General features: G+C 32.0%; 1 protein-coding gene across 2 annotated transcripts in view; it reads left to right on the plus strand.

Moving 5' to 3' along the window:
- Positions 1 to 3,971: 3,971 nt before the first annotated feature.
- The window catches only part of LOC113512165 (protein piccolo), a 36,500-nt gene continuing 17,810 nt past the window's right edge, over positions 3,972 to 22,661 (plus strand). Inside the window, exons 1-2 of one of the 2 annotated variants that reach the window (XM_031909156.2) lie at positions 3,972 to 4,212; positions 7,264 to 7,526. The gene's annotated coding sequence lies outside the window, so the exon portion shown is untranslated. The remainder of the gene's footprint in view (positions 4,213 to 7,263; positions 7,527 to 22,661) is intronic. The other variant, XM_031909158.2, reaches the window with a different exon arrangement.

The raw sequence follows: 22,661 nt of genomic DNA on the forward strand, positions 1-22,661 counted from the left end.
ATTTGCTTACATGTGTAATATTTTTTTATGTATTATTAATGTGTACAATAAATAATAAATAAAATGAATGAGCTATTAATATAACTATCTAAAATTTTTTTTCACAACTAGGGTACAACACAACGTACATATATGTATTATTTTTATTTTATTTATTCAGCAATTATTATTAATAATTAAAAATAATTATTTACCAACAATTGTTTTCAAAATATTATGTAAGTATTTCTACAATCATAGAACTTAAAACAAAGTTAAACAATTTTATATAAGCAAACACAGCATATAATTGATACTAACAATTAAAACGGGGGGGAGAGGTCAATGTTAGTTATGAAGAACAAGAGCCCCATTGTTAGTAATATTGGGTATATTACCAGGACGACCTCCCCGTGGTGCCTCCTAGAAACTATCGTGCTGAATACCAAGTGTATTCATCGCGATGGGCTAACTGCCCTGCCTTTTCATTCTCGTCTATCATCCCTCACTAGTGCCCCGCTGGCGTATACATTCATTTGTAGACAATATTTTGTGTGTACATTGGTGATAAAGTGACGGAAGGAATCAATAATAGCCCACAGCAAGACGGTGTGTCCTTATATCCTTTCGTTATCCCTGTCACACCTAGATTTGTCTTCTATAAAACTTACCATTTGATGGTCCTTCGAGTCTTTTTCTTAAAGAAGAGAATATAGCCTATATCTCAAATTTCTTCTTTTATAATATAATATTTTATAATTATAATATTAATTACTAGCTTTATCCCGCGACACTACACGAGTGAAGCATATGTGCTAAGTTAACATAGAATATGGCCTAACCGTAAACCAAATATTATTTAAATCCGTTTAGCAGTTTTAGCGTGAAAAAATAACATGAAGAAAATACAAACTTTCGCATTTATTGTATTATAATATACATATCAATATTCCTTTCCCGTGGGTTCGTAAAAGGCTATTAAGGAAAGTTAATGGTCAAGGAATTTAAACATCACCAAGGTCTAACTACGGTTGCAAACCCATGAAAACATAGCTAATACTGACAAAACCCTTCTTATAGGGGAGGTCTAAGGTTCAGCAGTGAATAGTTAACGGCTGATATGATGACATATTAATAGAAAAGTAAACAGATTCAATAATTATATGTATATTTATATATCTATTATAACAATTATACTCGTATGTCTATGAATTGTATATTCATTTATTTTTCCAGCAATAAAACTAGCTCTTCTTATAAAGACTAGAAAAGTGTGTGAGGTTTCAGCCAAAGTGAAATTCCGTATTTGTGATGAACAATAACTGTTCTCATCTTAGAGTTTCACAATTATAGCACATGAAATAAGGATATACGCGAAAGAAACAAAGGTAAAATATAATAAAGGTTCTGAACTGAAAAAATTTCTTACCGCGTAAAGCCAAAGAAATATGCAGTGTTAAAATAACATTATTAGAATTATTTTAGTTTTCTATCCGGAAAATTCACCATTTTTTCCAAGGAAACATGAGTCAAGAAACGACAAAAAATTTAAGCCTCGTTTACTAATATACTGCATCCTATTAAGTTAAAATAGAAGGTTCTAATTTTTTTGTTACTTTTCGATTCTTTTGGTTGTTTTGTATAACATTCAGTTTATGTACAGTAGTAGTACTGTATGCAGAACGTTCCTTTAATGATGATGATTTTGATAGCAATCAGTACATAGGTAAAGACGAAATAAAAATATTGCAGGAATTCAATAAATATAGATGGCTCAGGACCATATTTTGTGGAGAAATATGGAAGAAACTACATACGAATATGGCAATGAACTATGGATATAGATGAAATTGTCCAATATTTTTTATTTTTTTTTCCCCGAAAGGGAAAGTCTAAAATGAACTGCAGTTTAGTAAAAAAACTTATCTTAATTAATTATTCGGATAGTTTATTTCCCAAATATATTTTATATGTTCCAAGACACAAGATATTGTAGTATCTGTGTCATTTTGTGAAAAGAAAAAAATAATAAAACTTTTTATATTTTTTCGATTGTATGCACAATTGACCCTGCCTTGTGGTCCTAACATAAGATGGGTCACCACTTCCTTTTTCGTGAGTGGCGTAAGAGGCGACTAAGGAAACTAAGTGAGCAAGAGATGATACCTTTTAAAACCAAAACCTAAATACAATTGCCAACCCGCTTGCCAAGCTTGGTAACTACTCGCAAAACTCTCCAGTAAGAGGAGGCCTATGTTCAGCAATAAATAGTTAACGACTGAGATAATAAATTATAAAATACATAGTTTAACATGATTTGCTACGGAGTCGAAATATCGTAGCCTCAAACCATGTAATAATCTAACAGTTATGCATTTATTTTTTATTTATTTATTTTATTTAATTATATTAGACAACTTGAAGTCCTTTTTTCGTTCGTACATGTACTTAAATACCAAGTTAGTACTTAATTGCATATTAAATATATATATATACATAATTAGGTTAATTATATATGTAGGAATATATTATAAAACTGTACCCTAAAACTAATGACCATTAAGACCTAAAAACACTTTTTCTCCAATAAGATAAATGATGAAGACATTGTTATAGTCATTTTTGGCGACGGCGCACCCCGTATGACCTCGGTCTAGCCATATCGGCGCCAGAGTGTCTCAGATCTTCCTACGTCATTGCGTCACCATCCCCAATAACTGGATAGCGCAAAATGCTAAAAATACACTCAGCTCTATAGCCCTTTGTCCTAGATAAAGATCTAAGTACCTATATATACAGAAATAATATACTTTATAGTAATGTAGGTGGATATATATATATATATATATATATATATATATGGCGCGGCACCAATAGGTGGTGGGGGAACCATATTTTTAGTAATGGAGTCTAACAGTTCCCCAGTTTACTAGAGGGAGACTTTGTACAAAAGTTTCCTTGGGCACCTCGGTCTATTCATGTTTCAACCGTGAAGCAACACATTTGTGGTACATATGATAATGAATAAGTTAGGCATATTATATATATAACTACGACCTTCTCCTAATCATTTTCGATAATATCAACTGATCCAAAAGGAATAACTACAATTGGGCTCTGTATTAATTTTTCTATGTATTAGGTATACATTCCTTAGAATGATAAAAAGCTAACGCTTCGTTTAAATGAAAGTGTTTCTTTTAATGGGTAAGAATGGAAGGGTAACGCCATCTGCGCCACCAGAATACTGCTAGCGGGGCATCAGGGACAAATGATTAATGAGGATAAAAGGCAGGTCGGTTAGTCCATTATAATAGATGGACCTGGAATTAAACATGATGGTTTCCAGGGGGAACGCAAGGAGGTCGACCTAACAGAGTGTATTGCTAGCAATAGGGCGCAAGCTAGATCAAATTATTTACAATCCCTTCCCCCCACTCTTCAAGCGTTACCATTCCTTAGTTCTAAGATGTTAAATCATCAGACTCTATAATTTCACCGGTATATCCCATCCTTCGAACCGAAACTTAGCCATATAAGCACAGCTGCTTCAACTCATATCGAACTCACAACGAATCTATACGCAAGTTAGCGATATTAAGTTTCCCGACCTACTTTGTCATTTTTGCTGCGCGTTGATCAGCGTTTAGTTTTCACATTATCGGATAGATAATAAGTAAATAAAAATAAATATATTATACTATATTAACCATAAAAAAATGGCTACAAAATAAAAAGAAAATACAAAGTATTAGCAGAAACAAGCGTAGAATATCTACGCAGCGCTATTTCGCAGCTCATGTAGCTTCAGGAATCTACTTAATTACCTACAACTACGTAAAATGCTACGCAGATAAGCATAGCATGTGTTTCAATTAAAAAATAACAATTATGAATATATAAAAAAATATCTAATATGTATCAATGTAAGTAGTAAAGGGTCCAATACTTACATTACTCATACATGCGCGTAGGTGTATTTTGGCGGGTAGGCAAAGCGCATGCGTGTCCCGCGATCGCCGCAGTCCTGCCACCATTCTTCAGTTGCACACGTTACGTCGCGCAGTCTCGACGTCATGACCCCGCGCAAAACCAAACGACCGTATTGCCAACAAAAAACGAGTTAAAACGCGTTTTCAACGCGAAAACCAGTGGAAAATACCAGTTTTTAACCTAAAGTAGTAACTAGTGACTGACAGTCGTGTTTTTATATGCTCAGAAAGGCGTAAAACGGTAAACAAATAGTTGCTCAGCCATGGCGATTTTTGTGAATGAATTTAAAATGGTGGACGGCCGTGTGAGAGTGTAGGGCGACGGCGTAATTGGTTTTTATGGTGCTTTGATGACTGTTGAGTCTTCGTGTAGGCTAGGGACAGGTATGAGATGATGGACTGGTGGTGTGCAGAGGTATCGCGGGTGTGGTGTGTCGCGTGGCCGTGAGCGTGTGTGTGTGCGATCGAAGAGGATGAATGACGATGACGTGGGTAGTCCGTGGCTAATGTCTGTTTGATAATGTTCTGCACGACTATCTATCCAATAACGGCGTACAGCCCGCTCCTTGTCAACTATTATTTTTAGATCTAACCAAGCCAACATTATGGATGTTAATGTTTACGTCAATATTATCGTCCTAAGCAACTTAGTTGTTTAGATACGTTCATGTGCATTAAGTTAATGGTTTTATAGCCGATAAAAATATTTAATGTTTTAATCGTCATTACTATTTGTATTGATTGATGAATGAGAATGAAGGCTTTATTGCATTGATTTTAATATTAAATGCATATAATTAGATATCAGAAATTTCATATAACATGAAATGTTACAAGTCTGTCTAAAAGGTTGAATCGTAGGCACTGTTTCTTAATCGATATTGCAACCTTCTGTAAATTAAAGATATAATATTATATAGCATTTATTACACAGTAACTTAAAAGGATGTTATTGAACTACCTACCTACTAGGACTCTCTCAATATATATATTTTTAGTTGTCTTTACGATACTTAAGAAATACCTTTCTTAAATGTTGTGAAATAGGTAGATACTTTATAATAAATTCAGATTTTTATATAGTTTCAGAATTTATGTCTATAAATAGGACAATAAATTCATGCACACAGTCAACAGAGAATCTCTGCACATAGATAAACTTTATCTGTTGTAGAGTGAAGTGGCAAACCTAATGGTAGTTGATAAATTACCCACATAATGACAATATAATCATATGACAATATAACAGTGAATTCTATACTAAGAGTGTATACCTACGAGTATAGGCAATATTATAAGAGTAAGGAAATATTTCTATAAAGAAATTCAGTAAGAATGTGTATTGCATAATATTTTCTTGTAATTTTCTTATAATTTATGAGATAGTGGTTCACACTAACAATCCTATACTTTGCCGTAAAAGTTATATTTCCGGATATTATATCCCATTTTGTTTTTAATTATGAATCCTTCAGTTTAAAATATTAACTTTGACCACCCTTTTCTTTAAAAACTTTATTTGAGTACACGCCGGTATGAGAGGTTGAAGATTTATATGAGAAGAGAGGTCCATCATTTTAAATCGTAGACTCGAAATTTTATAATATAATTTCTAAACATAAAATTAATATAAATTTCTCAAACTATTTTTGGAAAAGCGTCCTTTAAAGGATTGCGGTTACAGCTAAAACCAATGGATTTTATCTACAGCTGAACGTAGGAGTAATCCCTGGAATTTCAGAAGTGATCCTAGAAATTTTACTAATTGAAAGCTCCCAGAGTAATAACTAATTCAATTGTTTCCTTAGAAATTCCTACGGGACTAAATTCGCGCGGGAAAAGTCGCGGTATGAATAAAATACACAATGAAAGAATAAAAGCTTTTTTTTTGTTCCTCTCAAGGGAAGAATCAATACATACACAATATTATGGCTTAAAAGTAAAACTTAATATTTTTATAAGTTATACCTAGTAAAAAGGTATATTACAAATATATTCATAGCAATTTGCAACTTATCTAGGACCTTAATTCATGGGAAATGCAACCTGTACTACCAAGGATCGACACCTTACTACAGAGACATCGTATAGCCGTGACATTTGATTTTAATTGATATTATGGATGATGATAGACTATAATGTCATACATTATTACAGAAGAAAGAACCTAGTTAGTGTTTTCCCATTGCCCACATACTAATATAATAATTAACATATCGACCCTTAACTGTCTACTGCTAAATATAGGCCTCCCCCATAAGGGGGGTTTTGCCAGTAGTTGCCACGCTTAGCGGATTGATAACCGCAATTAGGCTTTGGTGATGTTTTACTAATAAAATTATATAAATAGATAAATTTTGGCAGACGGGTTTGTCATTACTGTGCCAAATCTACTAAAGTTATAAAATCCAAATTCATTCATATTTTCTTTAAATAGGAATCTAATAATAAGAAAGGAATGTTTCCCTGAAGGAATATAAAAAGAGTGGGAGTGGGTTTTAATATTAATAGATTTTGAATTTATAAAGCAGGATAAATGTAGGAAAACTGTAACTTTTGTCAGATTTTCATGTCGAATTTTCTTAAAAGTTAAAGATATTTTCGCGAATTATCTAAAAATATAAGTTTTAGATATTCGTTCGACCGTTCTTCTAAAACATTTTGAATTCCAATAAATCTAAATATTAATCAGAAGTTCTGGATATTTTATGAATTGGACTTAACTAGACAAATCAAGTTCAATTTTAGATTGCACAAACTGCTACCAAAAATAGTGTAAATTAATTAAAATTTCCAGTAACTTCGTTTAAACTATTATTAGAAAGATAAAACATATAAGTAACACTTCTACCTACATAGTAGGTACATGTAGTATATCTACACGTAGGTAGGAGTATGACTATAATACGTGATAGATAGTAACGATTGGATATAAGCTCGCCTTTATATGGATAATTGTAGAGGTGATTATACCATGTACCATTACAATTCCAAATTTTGAGCTTATTTAATTTATGAAGTCGCAAAAGCCTGTTAATAAACACCTTCAATCAACAAATTGTAAAGTTTTTAAATAGTTATTTTCACCGTGACTTTCTCCGTTAGAACCAGATATAACGATTGGCCGGGATAAAAATAGCTTGTATATAGCATATGCTATGCGCATATCAAACTTTATGACGATTGGTTCAGTCGTTAAGGAGCTACGTAGTAATAAACAGAAAAGAAAAAACAAACTCACTTTCTCATATATCTATAATATAGTTAGAATAATTTTATTGCCATATCTTAGATAAAACACCCATACTCTAAACCATGTTTGACAATAAATCTATGTGAATGACAGCTCCTAATATTTCCCATTGAAAAGTGTACAATGGCAGTGCAATGATTATTAAAGCCGTGCTGATTGGTGTTTGACGGACGAGTGGAATATTCGGAACTAACAAATAACGTGGAAGATATACAAAATGTCGGGGTACCGACGGCGGCGCGGTCGCAGTCAACTATGACTGCGGGGGAACGTCGACAAGCTGAGAGCACAATATGATACAGGTTGGTACTACTTCCCTGGCAGCATGGTCACGTCTGCAACTTTAAAAAGATGTCAATCTTCAGTTTATTTAAGACCTTAACGACAGATGTCATGTTTTAATCATCTTAGAGTCTAGAGCCTTAAAAGACTCCCCTTCTTTAGTACAAGAGCACATCTCTAAGAAGACGTCTTTTTTAATCATTTCTCAGATCTTGTTCATAATAAGACTTCATTCTTCAGCAATTACAGAGTCACATTTCAATAAAAACATATTTCTTTAGTATAAAATTTCGTTTCGTTCGTTTCGTTTTTAAAAGTACATAATTTATTTGTTATTTTTGAGTTATGTCCTTAAATCAATGTCATTTTATAGTCCTCATAGGATTGCCGTGTGGCTCCAGCATAGAATGAGCCATCCGTTCCTTTCCTGTGAGTGTCATAAGAGGCGACTAAGGGAACTACATGGTTAATGGATGGATAGCAGCATCCCTTTTAAAACATTACCAAAAGCCGAACTGCGCTTGCCAAACCGACTGCCAAACGTGACAACTACTAGCAAAACCCCCTTATGGATAAAGTTTGTATTCAGCAGTGGACAGTTAGCGGCTGATATAATAAGATTACGCCCCTAAAAAGATGTCCCTTTTTAGTCATTATACATTCGTTTCCTTAAAAAGATATCATCTGTAATCACAAAAAGACCACCATTTTAGAGTTACTTCCCTAAAATAACTACGGAATAATGTCTTATTAAATTTGTAGAGGATTTCTGCAAAATCTATGATACATTTAGGACTGTTTTCAGAGCAATGTAATTTGAATTGTTCACCAGTGAACCTTTTCCACAATATACACTTCTTCTTCTATGTCATGATAAATAATTGATAATACATGGCAATACTGCCATATGATATACCTTGCGTAAGCAATACAGGCTAGCAATTACTGTTGGCTAGTAGAGAAGATACCTAATAAATTCTTTATTGCATATCTTTAAGATCATAATGCATCATGAAGTAAAATTAATAATTAATTTTGTTCCACCCTAATGACAATAATATACATCCTTATTTTCCTTCAACTTGTATATATATATTGTATATATATATATATATATATATATATATATATATATATATATATATATATATATATATATATATATATATATATTTATATATATATATATATATATACCATACAAACATATCTATACTTATTATATTATTTAATTGAACATATTACATTAGTTACATAATAACAATAAATAATAAAAGCCTTATAGGCAAAATCCCAAGTAGGTAGCTACATAAAAGTATTATCTCTTGCCAAAATGATATAAGTGGCAGACAGGCAGACATCTAGTCTGGGATAGGTGCCAACAACCCGTTGGCCACATTACAATTGACAAATTATTATTTCCCTTTCCAGAGGTCGTACTTAGGTAACTTATAGCTCGAAAAACCGATAGAGAAGAAGGATTCTCGAGTTTTGTAAACGCAGTGTACGAAGGCCTCTTCTAGATGGAGTGACAACTTCAAATGTCTTTAAGAAATTAGTGGATGCAGGCGGTTCAAGACTAGTCCTCGTTACAATCAATAAAGGAAGAATTAAAGAATAAAATAATGAACGTAACTTAGGTTAAGTAACATAAGTATGCATTATTATCACTATATATACTATTCGGCAAAATCACATTTTCTAGTTACCATATTTTCGGTGAACATTATATTTCATAAAAATAATACTCGTAATTTACCTTCATACTACTTGAAGCTGTGTGTGGTATCATTGAGCACTCCAATCACCAAGCAATTACGAAAGGCATTCCACCTACCCTTCTCCAGTAATAGGCCATGAATACGTCGTTATACTATGGTATACCGTCTGGCAATGTTAGCACATACACTTACATAAAAATTTCTTGCATTAATTCAAATATCTATTATTCTTAAATAAAAACGTTACACTCTATCTTGTATCTTCATGTCTGTCCTATATTTAGTTTTTACCCGCGTCTTCGTTTGCGTTACCCGGGATATTATAATGTTGATTGACCGGGGTATAAAGTAACCCAAATCATTTTTCACCACAAATACTATATGTATAGTAAATTTCATAACCGTGAAGGTCCCAAGAGGTAATAAAGAAATAAACAAATTCAGTGTTTATAACATTAGTAATAATAAACTCGTACGTACGCTTCGTATAAAAAAAAAACTTTTACATGGACAAATAATATCTAAATTTTAGTAAGAATGAGTAACCATTATTATACCTTAAAAGTATCATAACAATTCAGAACACTTGCGAACAATTTCTCATCGACCATTATTGATATGAGTCCATTATGCCGTTTACATGAAGACACCATTTGCACGGCACGCACAGAATTTGTTATTGAATAATACGAGAATAGCTCAATATAGCTATAAAGCCATATTTAGACAACCTTGATTTGTTCCTGCAGTTATTTATTGTATGATAGTTATGATACGCCACGCGACATCGCAGGCCAACCGAATAAAAGGCCTAATACACTGTCTGTTTTCTGAATGATTTTGATTTATAATCCATTCGAAGGTTTTAAGTTTTATATTAGATTAAATGATTTTATATGAATTATCAGTCATCGTATCAATAATATAACAGCAAACTAAAATTACATTCCAATCTTCTGGATGAACGGCGATCTTCTACCGTGCTTTTTTCAAGGCATTTTCTTCAGCGTTCAAACACGCTTCGGAATCAACTTCAAGCAACAATAATTCTGAAACTATACGATTTTGTAACCTTCAAAAACAGAGCATGTTCCTTTTTACAAGGCCGGCAGCATACCTGTAATCCCACAGGTATTACGGGTGTTTGTAAGGGTCGGCATCCACTTACAATCAGGTGAGCTGCATGCTCGTTTGCCCTTATGTTATAAAAAAAATTTACAGCTGAAATAGCGAGTTCTAAAAGGATAAAATTTGATACAGAGTTTCCTTATATGCAAATATAAAAAATAAAAGTATAATTCCCATAGAAAGAGGAAATAATTATATATTAATTGTATCATTTTTAAATAACTATATGTTAATTATAAATCTAAATAATGCTAAATTATCATGCCAAATTGTGAGTATAGACCATCAAATCGACTATGAGTATAACATTATACAACAAAAGTCACATTTTGAGTGCCAATGTTGGCCCATAATATTGGCGCCCAACTTGTGACTTAAAATTGTTTGTAATGAAAATTGTTTTTCAGATACTTATAAAACGTTTGTCTTGATTGACTATCGACACAGTCAAAACTACTAAATCTAGAAAACTGAATTTAGAGCATAAGTTTAATTTACAACGTACGCATTTGCTATGAAATAATTTTTGAATTTTTTAATTTTTAAGGAAAACATGACACCACGCTTGCAAAGACGTGGACAACAGCTAATTTTCTATATAAAGGGACTGGACATATTTTTTGGCAACTGTAGGTACGTCATCAATAAAAAAAACATTCGGCCGATGAACGACTTCAAATACTAATGAACATTTTATTTTATTTGACATTTAAAATAATTTTATATAATGTTCACGAGCTAATGATATTCGAATATGGAAAATGTTTTGTTGATTCGAAATCAATTAGCACTGATAGGTAAATTTCGGCCAAACGAATAATGCGTATTCGATCTCCGTAGACATGTCAGAGGGGTAAAGGGCACTCGTGACGTCATAGCTTGATGAGGGGCTCCATTAAAACGGTGCTAATTTACTTTTTAATTTAGCATTAGTAAAATCATATAACAGTCCTCGGGACCAATTGTGAATATTTTAGTATTGTCACATGATAGATTTTTAAGGAATTGATTTATCTAGTTAATTTCATCTTCGTGTACAATATATTGTATATCTGTGTGTATATTATATATATTTATTTGTTTATATATATATAATTTTTAGTAAGTACTTAGTATCAATTATTACCAGTACCGCATTCGAGTATTCTGATACTTTCCTAAGGTTGAAAGGTAAAGAATTCTTTTAGCATTAAATCAGCCTTGTACACTTACACGTACTAATAATAAAATAAATATATAAATGAATAAACAATACAGCTTATACACATAATCAAAACTTTATATTAAACTACTTAAGGCGGAGTGTGTGTTTATTGATACCATTTTGGTATAAAATAATAATTTCGTATGTTAAAAGAATTGTACAACGAAAAAAATAATAGCTAAGTAATTTATCTAACTTATGTATCTATATAATTGTTTCTTCTTTTTGTAATAATCTACTTTCAATGAGAGCAAACTCTCAATTCGGGAGTAAACCTTATCCTTCACAAAAAGAATAATCAAAATCGGATCAGAACTTTGACAATGTCGAAAGAATCGTACAGTGCTATTTAGAACCATCTGTTTTTAAAGTCGGTTAATAAAATTAAAATGTCCCGACAGTAAATAGACCACAATAGGTAGGTGCTAGGTATAACTAAGTGTGGACTCGTAAGTTGTGTGCAGTAATTGCGTCGACGGTAGTTGGGCGGGCGGCCAATGCCGGCAGCGGCGACCAGATGCGACCGACCCCCCGCCTTGAATCGTACTAAAACTTTCTACACCCAACTGAAAATTTGTGAATGCACGCGCTAACATTATGTTGGGTTCGTGCCATTTCACAATGATAATAACGTAAAAAAAATTAAGATTTTATCTTTCGAAAAGAAAACAATGACGTCAGTCATCACGTATTATAATAATATATTTAATTTTATTTTACAATCACCCCAATTGTTTAATCATCAAGCTAGGATGCTTTTAGTTTTTATAATACAGACTGTTATAAAAACCGAAGGCACAGCCTAGAACAAACAAACCAAGGCTAGTTTAGAGAAGAACGTTTCTTAATATAATGACGACCAAGGAATCGAATTCGGGACCTTAACTTTTTCACCAATAATGACAGTCATCCAACACGTAAATGACTGTATCGATTGAAAACAAATATTATAAAACTCAAATCAGATTTATTGAAGATATCGCCTTACTCCCTTATTCATAAAAACGTCAAATCGCTCACAAATCTATTTTAGTTATTGAACTGTTTTGTCTCTCTCTTTTATACTAAATTCGCAGTTTGAATAAAAGAATTTTTATGAACAGGGTGTAAGGATATTGCATAAAATGCATAAATATATAATAACAGTGTACCTGATCTAAAGTATAAATTGTAATCATTTAATTTTTATAAAATTGGTGCAATACAGTGTAAATAATTGCAATAAGTGAAAACCTTCTTATTAAAATTTTTAGGACTAAGTTCCTGATACCATTAAAAGACTTTCGACTAAAGTCTTTAAAAAAAATTTTCATGCTCACTTTATCTGAGCAATATCTATTTACTCTCATCTATCTATTTACTATCATATTGTGTAAGTATTTATATATATTTATTCGTTTATATATGTAAATTTTAGTATGTATGTATATAAATAATTACTGTGTATTATGAGTATTCTGACACATCCCTAAGGTTGACTGGGAGAGAATTCTTTTAGCATTAAGTCCGCCATGTACACATATATGTACTAATGAATAAATAAATAAGATGTTACGCCTTCATCCTTTAATTGCACACATTAATTAGCTTTAAAACCTATAAAGCATCTAAAACTAGAACATGTCGCAAACATCAAAGTAAATTGAATGAATGAAGTTGACTATAGTGCATTTGAGGGTAACTGGAGACTCTAATCTTGTCAGCCGCTAACTGGATCTTGTGACGTCAGTCCTGCTTTCATAGCTGTCCTTGGAATTTGCTTTGCTACTGTCACTTGATAAACTAGCCAAGATTGTTATATTTGTCTCTATAGTACCTAACTATGTACGTAGAAGGAAATTTATTTTATGCTAGCTTATTGCCTGCTTCTCGTAGGCATGGATTTCATAAGTAATAACATCAATGAAATAGACGACTTTTAGATAGCGTATCAACATAAAACATACACCAGTTTTTAAGTCAAAGTCCTTCAAGAATACAACAATGAAAACTGCGTTTAATTTGAATTAGTAGTTTTACGTGGCGCCTAAATAAAACACTCAGACAGACAGACAAAATTCCTATTGTATTTGACTTTGTCTTATTAAGACCATACATTATTTTTTCTTAAACATCTCCCATGTACAGACATTGTCTAATTGCAATGTTATTATATTAGTAGGATATTGTTTGTTTGATTTTTTTTTTGCATATAAATAATTAGCTGGTCCAGTCGTATCCAAATTCCATTTTTTTTTCTGTATAAGAATCAGAATTTTATTAATTTAAATGTTTTAAGAAATATCCAAATCATCTTAACGTTATCAAATAATGTTATATAAAATAACTTAGAATGGCAAATAAATTGACGGTCCACCTGCCTGCCTGCTGATGGCAATAGTACTATGGGTATAACAAAGTAACAGAGTATACTGTGTAGCCCATGATTATCTTCACGCGTTGCCATTCTTAAGGACTAAAGTGTTAAGTTTTTTTACCCTGTAATTTCATTGCCATATCCCACCTTTCATACCGAAACACAGCTACGTATGCTACAAATGATTCACGTAAGAAACACGAATGGAATAGAAATACCCAAGCAGACGACTTTTGTGAAAAGTCTCCCTATGGTATTGATGTCAATTAAATATTTAATTTTCATTAAAACACATTTATGATTCAATGTCATAAACAAAAACATTTCAATTGTGACACACGAAGAAATCATCAAAACTGATTAAAAGTTAGCGAAAATTTACCGTAAAATAAAAAAAATATAATCTCTCATAATAGTGTAAATTTAATTATTCATAGTATGTATTAAGTAAGCTAAAAAAATACATAAAAAACAAAATTGAAAAGATTCCAAGGTGTAGCAGTAATAATTTTAAGGAACATTATTAGGTAACACTGCAGAAGCTCAATTTCAAAAACGCGTCGCCCATAAACTGCAACAAGCAGCTAGACACAAATTGACCCAAATATTGTAAGGTATCGCTTGCATAAACGTAAACTGTTCAGAATTCTGGGCGGCCTCCAAATAACCCATCCCATCACAGGGTTGCCAAATACATTTTTTATTACTCCCCTAATTTGCAATAAAATTATTGTTCCCCAAAGTAATAGTAATTTTCTTTAGATTTACATAAGCTCAAATCTCTCTACTTTCACAAGTATATAAATTTTACAAAAAAAAAAAAACTACATTAGTCGTAAACGCGCAGGAAAATAACATAATTTTTATAGATACCCTTGCATGACTTGTTATGTAAATATTTAAATTTAAAAGATAGAATCGCGCATCAATAATATTATGTCCCAAACACATATCTTCGCTACAAGCAATTTTTAAACTCCGCTAAGAAAAAGAACAACTTCAATCGTTACAAAATTGATATCGGAACCAACATTGAATCAAAACAAAAGTTATAGATTACAATAAAAATTGTGTAATACTTAATAAATAATTCAAAATTTAATAAATTCCTTATTTATATTTAATGATGTAATTACGTACAATAATCACTAAAATAATTAAACGAATCGTGAATCTCCGTCTTTAAAAAGTAACCTAACCTTACTACTTTTATTGATACATACTCATAAATTATGTCATTAAATGTCAGCAACGTCCGATATTAAATTACCGAAAATTCTCTATGATAACTTCTTCACTAAAACTTTTCTCCATGATATACATTTTCACCAAGAATTGCAAAATAAGCACCCAATCTGGCAACACTGCCCTAACCTCTGATTTATATAGACTGAAAAACAAAATAGGAAGGTAGATACTTATTTAATGACAATGCACAGAATGGCCCGCATTGCAAAAACATTCAACACGAATATTCTGCATTCTTGTTGAAATTACTCCCGGCTCGATTTACTGCACTCAATAAACAATTGAATGTCCAAGAATTAAATGCTTTCATTGAGTATAATACCACAGCATCAAGTATTTAAATCTGCGATAATACTATAGTAAATGCAAAATAGGAACTTTTTTAAGGTAATCTAGAAACTTTTGAGATCATAGAGAATCCCTCTTACACAAATAGAGTAGTAACTAGTATTAAAATTTACCTGCGTATTGTTTCATATCACCCGTGAACTGCCCACTGTTGAACATAAGCCTTCCACATACAGAGAATTTTGTCAGTAGTTGCCACGCTTGGTATGCGGGTTGGCAACCGCAGTTAGGCTTTTAGAGATGCTTTAAGGGGGACGTTGTCCATTCCTCTATCATTAAGTTCAGTTTTAATAATGCTACTAATGTAAATTAACAAAATTAACAAACGTTTCCCAAAAAAAAAGGACAAAATGGCTTCGAACCTCCCTAAATAACCTGATAATTGTATACGCCGTGTAGTAGAAAACTACATAATCGACTACAGAAGAATACTGAAAAAAAAATCACTTTCACTGTTAGAACCCCCATAAAAATATGCTAATGACTTCGATTCCACCCTATATATATTAATAATAAGTGGAAATGCACCAGCGGCTCCCATTCAATGGGGTTGTCGCATTGCGCGACCGGGCGTACCTACTCGGTGGCCGAAACTAGCTGAGTTCGTTCAACTTTTAAATCTGCAAAATGATGTAGAGTGGCAAGGGAAAATATTTTACTGCTTTGTTTTTCTTCTTTGAGTTTCTCTCCAACTTTGAGATGAATTCTAATAAGCAATGTAATATACGAAAGTGAATTTCTCTTTCTAGCGTAGACATAACCGGATAAAGGGTGGAATAGAAATCATTAGCACCCTTTCATAGGAGTGTTTTGCCAAAGAAATTGTATATTTTTCCCAATTTCCATGAATCCCAAAATAACAATAACACTAACTTGGTACGTCCAGCTACATTAGTATTTATAGTAAGTGGGTTTAAATTTTTGTCATTAATTAAATCATATTTATTTTTGGTTACATTGTTTAATAAAGAAATATGAATATGAATATATTTAGGAAAATATGCACGGAGTATTTCAGTCAATACATTAAATATTTGTATTTTGTTATCAAGATGTTTAGTTTTAATTATAACAAAATTTTTCTTTAAGTTTACCTTGTTTAAGGCTTTTAAGTCTAAGATACAACCTTATTTTGTTGGGGTCATAATAAAACACGTTAAAATTACCTGCTGCTACTTATGCTTCATACTACGAGTACAAAATTCACGTGCTGTTCAATTACACAAAAGGAAATTTTATCTACGGACTAAAATGATATATTCAACGTATTCGATCCTTCATATAACTCAGATTAATTTAATTTGTTGACGGTTTCCTCCATCAACGGGGAGTAATTCCGAAATAATAATAATACTTATACAATTTCATAAATTAATTATAATAAATATTAGTTATTATCGTATTGCTTAATTAATAATAGTAGTATAATCATTTTATATATAATTAAATTAATATATCGTAATCCATACTAGTATTACTAATGCGAAAGTATTTCTGTCTGTGTCTATTGTATTTTCATGCATATTTTCAAACTACTGACTTAATTTTGATGGATTTTGGTACAGAGTTAGATTGCATCTTAAAGAAGGACGTGGACTACTTTTTTGTCGCAAAAATAAAACTTAAAGATCTTAAAATAGGGACTGAAAGTTTATATAGAGAATTGATCACTTATCAAGTAAGGGATATAAAACTTGGTTCTATGCAAACGTAATCGCAGACATCAACTAGTAATATATAAATCGTAGATAATATAAATATAAATTGCGGGCGAAACTCTTATGTGGGTATAAATTAATAACTTTTACTTATACCTAGTTATATTAAAAATAATTCAATATAAATTCAAAATAATTGCATTATATGTTATTCGGTATAATACGTGAGAGCAAAATATATATAGTTCAGCTGGGAAATGGTGGAACGCTTGCAACTATCGACCACAAGTAGGTCGGACAACGACCCGCTCCGGACCAAATGATGCTCACATGGTTATAAATTATATTTTTCATACAAGCACTGACATGATACATTTTCAATTAAAATACCATCACCTGATCACAGATAATAAAATACTTGACTTTTTTGTTACTATTATCACAATTTTTATGTATCTCTTGATGCAAATAAAAGAGTTTATCTATATAATATTAGTAAAGAATGACGTAGAGAAAACCGCGAGAAAAAACTAGTGAATAATAATAATAAATACACTTATGACTTATATTAATTCAGTTCAATTTACGATACGACCGTTAGCATATAATTCTTGGGATCTATGTAGTTAGTTAGCTGAAGCTGTTCGCGTAATGAAATCACGGACGCACTCAACGTGTGATGCGTTCACTGGAAGATAAAAGCCCTTAATACAATTGTAAGTCAATTCACGACATAGAAGTGTTTCGTGGTAATCTAATGACTCAGTAATGGATATTTTGAATCGAACCGGCAAGATTCACCGTTTTCGTATAGATAGGTGGAATGTTTTACAACCTATTGACGTCGTATATATTTTTAATGGGTGTAAATGAGATAGTGATCCCGTCGCGTTAACGGTTTACACTGATGGGGGGGAGGGTACCAGTGAGGGATAATAAGTGAGGATAAAATAGGTCAGTTGGGCCATCGTGACGAATACAAAATTAACCATAATTTCCAGAAGAAACCGCGTGAAGGTCAACCTAACAGGGTGTATTGCTAGTAATGAAGAAATTATACCCTATTACCAACAATACCTTTCCCTCAGACGTCCCATGTTAAATTATTAAAATAGATACATAAATATATCATTTATTTGCGTTACTTATAGCATACAAATAATAAAGGACATAGATAGACATACACAAAAAAAAAGAGATAAAAAAATACAAAAAAGGAAAATATACAAAATAAGTAACAAGATTTTTCCTTTTGTGTGTGTGCCATAGAGTAATACAAAATCATCATGAATCGGTTTATTGCTTGGCCCTCAAAAGAGTAAAACACTGATATTCTGTTGTGACCAAAAGTCAGCCGCAAAATTCCTTAGCTAAAAATATAAATAAATAAAATAAATTGTGTGTGTCCATTATCTAAGACTTGACACTGTTGCTAGAAATGAAACCTTCACCTACGATCCCCCTCCCGTCCTCTAATTCACCACCATAAGTGTCATATTTAGTGTTACGTAAAGTTCGTAGCAATGTTCATATCTATAGTTGCTTATGTCCTATTAAAAAAACAATGAGTACGCATCTATTGCAGTATTAGTATGAAAATAACGCCCTCTAGTGTTAAAGAGTTATCACACAGTTTGTTTTACGCGGACTAAATATCTATAACCATACCCCTTATTCGTAAAAACATCTCGTAGCTAAAGTAGATTACTTTAGCTATTGAACTGTTTTGTCTCTTTCTTTTGTGTTAAATTCTCAATTTATAAGAAAGTAACAAAACAGTGTAATAGTTAAAATAATTTTGTAGTAGGTTTTAGTTTTTAGGTTTAAGAGCAATAAAATATTGTTGTTAAATAAGTGCATACATAACAAAAATACAACTAGGTATACAAGCTATAAAATAGTTGTTCAATTGTTATGCCACGGCTATAACAGCTGGTCCCTGAAACGCAATGCGACCCGATCTGGAACAGGGGTTAGCAAACGCTCGCTGAATTGATGTATGCATTTATGAAAGATTCATAAAGTGATGGTAAAATCAAACCTCTGTGGTATCCCTTTCTTTGTATGCTTCAAATGCGCGCTGCTTGTATGTAAAGAAAATATAAAATATCTTGGTTCAATCTCTTTCATATATTTACAAATAAATATCATTTATTCATTCGCTGACTGTAAAATCAGCAAATTTTAATAACAAAAATCACGCGGGCAAAGCTACATGTCAGTTAGTATCTTATTATTATGAATTAGGGTCAGAAATCTATATATATATATATATATATATATATATATATATATATATATATATATATATATATATATATATATATATATATATATATAGAGGTATATAAATCAATTGCCGTTTGTTATTTTCATTCATGAAATATGTAACTTTGTATGGAAGCTACTACTACTTCATCATATTATTATCACATCAACCAACTACTATCCACTGCTGAACATAGGCCTCCCCCAAAAGTAAGGTTTTTTGAATAGTTGCCACGCTTGGCAGGCGGATTGGCAGCCGTAGTTAGGCTTTAGTGATGTTTTAAAAGGGACGCTGCTCCACATCCTTTAAGCTCCCTTACGATGGGAAAGGAGGCTTATTCTATACCGACACTACACGGCAAAACCATTACTACTTCGGATTACTTTTAATAAATGACATTGTAAATGATACGAAGTTCACCGGGTCATCTAGTATTGCTATAAATATTTCCACTTTCAGTCATGTGACCGTCCTTACATGAAGCCTAAATTATATTTAAAAAGAACTGAAATACAAATAGGTACATTACTATGACCTAATCATAAGTATGTCTAGAATTTGAATAGACCCTTAGCAATTGTCAATTAAAGATATACCTCGCACTTATACCAGTACTGGGTCAATCGGGGTCGTTGTACTCGCACTGTTTGTAGTATAACTTTATTACCACTAAAATAGTAGCCTGAAGTCATCGTATAAATTGATGATGACTGGTCGTAAATATATCGCAATGAAAATTTAATGATTCTATAGAAGCAATACCAAATGCCTGAAATATTTATTGACAGTAACCATAACAAAGTTGCACGTTTTAAAATATGATCGATAATTTTTCCGGCTGCGTATTCACGACGGTAAACACTAGATAGACAGGCGATTGTAACTACTTTCCATCAGGTAGATCGTCAACTTTTTTATCATACTAAGTTGCATGAAAAACCTCCATATACATTTAGTTTCAATCAAACGATCGAATTCTTAATCTTACTTCCCTCTTCTTCTTTTTGACTCTTTCTCTCTTTACAGAGAGTCAATTAATTTCCGACTTAGAATGATCTGCTCTGTATTGTCGGGTCTGACAATTAATTTCCTCAACAAATTTGACCATACTAGTCAATCAGATAGCAAAAGGTATTCTCTTATCTCGACAGTCGTAACATTTAATAAGAGATTTGATTTACATTTTTACATTTTCATTTTTTCCACCAAATCTAAATAAGTTTCAATTTCAATACAATATACACTCGTATCAGTTAATATCTCATATATATTTTGTCACGTATTACGTAATATCTTCACCCATTATCAATAAATGACAAAAAATACATGTGTACTCGAACAGTTACATAAAGTTCAAAGTAAATTAGACTGAGAATTTAAATCAAATAAACGTCAGTTTTTTCCAGATCATAAAATAGATAAATTTATTATCTGATCTCATAAATCCTGTATTTCCATAGTTTTAAATAACAAAAGTTCATTAAATAATATCTTGTTACACTCACGTGTTTATAATAAACTAACTTACCTACAACATGAGTACATTATAATGCGATACTAGTGCAATATCCCTTTCAGTGCACTACATCGAGGCCCAGGGCAAGGGGTGAAGGATTCCCAGCGACCTGGTTTCCCAGATGCGTAACCATAACAACGGGGAACGCGCATCGCCGCCCCGCCCCTCTCGTGGCTTCCCCCTAGATGCCCAGCACTAACTCCATTCGATTACTTTATAAGGTGGTTATTACGCTATCAGATAGGATCATATGTATGTCTTAGATGCATATTATATACAAAATAGATAGTAAAAATTATGTTACGATAACTATTTCTAGATATTTTCATTCGATACCAAAAAGACAAAGTAACATTTTACCATCAGAAGGTCCGTATGATTGTTTATCACCATAATAGTACAAAAAAGGAGATTTTAATTTAATTTGTATTTTAGTGTATAGATATAATACGCGATTATCTTATATTTTTTTAAACGACGACATTTCCAGCTGCAGTACGTATAAGAGGATAGTATCTTTTGTTGTTTTTATCCTGTATTTCTTTGCAAGAAATGCTTACTGATTTCACAGATGAACGCTATCTTAGAAAGATACTAATGATTACGATTCGCGTAAACCTGTCAAGTTAGTACCGTGTGTAATGTAATTGGAGCTCAAAATTTTTTGTCATTTTTCGACCTTATTTCCTTGAAAAAAATGTTCACTTTCACTAGTGGAACATTGCCTTAAAATGATAGTAATTATTTTGATGTCTTTCTGTATATTTAACAGTATATCCCTACAGACATTAGGAAACTAGAGCGATTAACCCTATGAGAGTAGCGACCGTTGACACACGTTCGTGTTTTCAGTAGGAGAGAGAAGTGATTTTCTCCCGATTTGTAGGTTTGTTGTATAATGCAATCAATTTTTCGACGACTTTCGTGACCCCGTTGTAGACACGTCACTTTTGGTAATGGAAGTCCCAACTTCGAGTCGATGGGAGCATTTCTGGAAATGAACTTTTTTTAATTTAATCCGGTTAGATTGTACCCCGAGACCCAAATGTTCGCTATTAGATTTTTCATAACTCTGGTGATATTTTCACTTTGCTTAAAACACAAACAATTCGTATAATTGTGTGTTAGTAATTATTCCTTTTAATATTATTTATGTAAAATTTGTGATTGTTAAAAAAATATTATTGTAAATACATTGGACACATGAAAAAGGTTTAACATACAATAGTAAACTTGTCATATGAAAGGATATCTTACAGTCATCCTTTGAGAAGCTGAAAGAAATTTATGAAACATTCGAGGTTACGAGTTGCTAAAGGTAAAAAATATCTACTAATTGAAATTTGGCAAAGATATTTGTAACGGACTAAATAGATTTGAACGAAAGGTGCACGGACCATATCCTGAAGTAAAACATAATATACACCTGTCTATACTTATATATAACAGTATATAACTATTTACTTAGATTATATACCTCTACATGGAGTGTTTAAATACTAATATTTAGCCAAAAATAGACCAACTTACTTCTTCCTTCGTGCGTGTACGTGAATAGCATACGAGAAAATCCATGTTATTAGATGAATTTTTAATTAAATCACTGAAAAATTTTGAGCTCTATTTTATTTTAAAAAATCTAACTAAAAATTACTTTTGGTTAACGAATTTTGGCTTCCCTTAATCTTTTTTTATCTTAATCTTAGC

Source organism: Galleria mellonella, unplaced genomic scaffold (genome assembly GCF_026898425.1).
Source record: "Galleria mellonella isolate WM207_F2 unplaced genomic scaffold, CSIRO_AGI_GalMel_v1 utg184, whole genome shotgun sequence".
Taxonomy (NCBI): Eukaryota; Metazoa; Arthropoda; class Insecta; order Lepidoptera; family Pyralidae; genus Galleria; species Galleria mellonella.